Source organism: Chiloscyllium punctatum, unplaced genomic scaffold (genome assembly GCF_047496795.1).
Source record: "Chiloscyllium punctatum isolate Juve2018m unplaced genomic scaffold, sChiPun1.3 scaffold_339, whole genome shotgun sequence".
NCBI classification, from domain to species: domain Eukaryota; kingdom Metazoa; phylum Chordata; class Chondrichthyes; order Orectolobiformes; family Hemiscylliidae; genus Chiloscyllium; species Chiloscyllium punctatum.
The window spans coordinates 123530-125349 of NW_027310073.1; the positions used below are offsets into that span (position 1 = coordinate 123530).

General features: G+C 39.3%; 1 non-coding gene across 1 annotated transcript; it reads left to right on the forward strand.

Moving 5' to 3' along the window:
* The first annotated feature begins 1120 nt into the window (after nt 1-1120).
* Nucleotides 1121-1204, forward strand: trnas-uga (transfer RNA serine (anticodon UGA)). Its single transcript has one exon. It is a non-coding gene; the product is annotated as a tRNA-Ser (tRNA).
* The last annotated feature ends 616 nt before the right edge of the window (nt 1205-1820 follow it).

A 1820-nucleotide genomic window follows, 5' to 3' on the forward strand; every position in this document is an offset into this window, starting at 1 on the left:
CCACAATACATTGGAAACAATGCTTCATTCTCGTGCCCTGAAATCCTTCTGCAGCTTTCACAACAGACTTCTACAACTGCTACTAGACTTCAATGACTTATTAAAAACTTCTCCAATATGCAATTCTAAAAATCTGTACATCAACCTTTCTACGTCAAACCTTCGACAAATAATCTCCACATATTTCCCTCCTGACAAGTATGATAAAGTCAAATCGTTGTTATTTATTAAATCATGAGGGACATGGATAGGTTGACTCGTCCAGGTGTTTTCCTGCTGGTGAGGAAGTCAAAATTTAGAAAACATCGTTTTAAAATTAGTGGGTAAGGATTTAAAAGGGACGTCAGTGGCAACTTTTTCAGTCGTGTCCAGAATGAGCTGCCAGAGAAATTGTTGGAGACTGGTACAACTGTAACATTTAATGGCATCTGGATGGATATATAAGTAACAAGGTGTATAGGGATGTGGGCCAAATGTTGGCAAATGGGACCTATTAATTTCGGATAACTGTCCACCATGGTCAAGTTGGAAAGAAGGGCCACTTTCCGTGTTGTATTGATCAAGGACTTGATGACTCTAGAACAACCGCAAATAATTCCGTCAAGACGATTTCAAGTTACAAATCTTCGGTCAATCTTCCTCTCATGTGCTCACAAGTTCATTACCTGATGTCAGAACTTACGGATGAGTTGCTGGATCCATTCCTGTAAATTATTCTGCATTCTTTCTAATTCCGATTTTTTTTTACGAATGTAGCTAGCGTTTATGGACTTAGCATCAATATTTCTAATACCATATTTTGATGAATATTAAAAAACAACTTTGGCACCAGATGATGAGCAATTGAGTCAAAATCGATCGGACACAGTGAGACAATGATCCTCTCTTCATGTGGTGTACATCCGTGACTCTAAAATTCGACGAAGAATCATTCCCACAACTTCAGCTGTGTCAGGATCTAGTTTGCGGTGAAAGCCTGTCAATCTGCTAAGGTAACGTTCGTCTGGGTCTCTGCAAAGGATTTGGCGAAATCTTTGGGTCTTGACAATTTGTTCTTCAAACAAATGGCGTATTTCATGAATTCAGTTCTTTTACTATGGAAATTGGCAGCTTTTCTATGGCTGTGATGGCCGAGAGGTTAAGGTGTTGGATTTGAATTCCAATGGGGGTCTCTCCTGCACAGGTTCGAATCCTGTTCACAGCGCTGAATCGTTTAAAAGTCATTAATTTCTGAGCGGAATTTCGTCGAGCTTGAGCTTTGCACTCAATCGAAAGTGATTTTTCACATTTGAAAAAGGTCATTTCAAGACGTCGAATTGAATACATTATATGTCGAGACACAAAAAGCCACCAACTTCCAACACGAATCAGTTTCAAAACATTTGTCGAACTATCGTGAAATTTGGATGTTCGGGAGTGGGGGGTGTGATTAAGCAAAACAAGAAGCAATGCAATACATTTACCTGCAGGTGATGAATTTTTTTTTAGGATCAGTTGAAAGTCAAGCTGAGAAAGTTCAACCTAATTTACAACTGACTCTCAAGGCCAATAATCTATTACATCAGCAGTCAATGAATTCGAAAAAGCAACTCCATGTGTGGAAAGGAACTCGACTGATCCAGGTTGCTGGCTTGAGGTCTGATAAGGCAAGGCGATATCAGCGGAGTAGAATTTTCTGGAAATATTAGAAATGGAATGTTAACGGTCTTCTGCTGTCCACATTCGTAAGAAACGGTGTAATAAGAACTGAATTTGAAAATTAACGATGAAAATCAGACTTAGCCCTCTGCTTGTGGTGTAGCATTGTTCAGAACAATAGG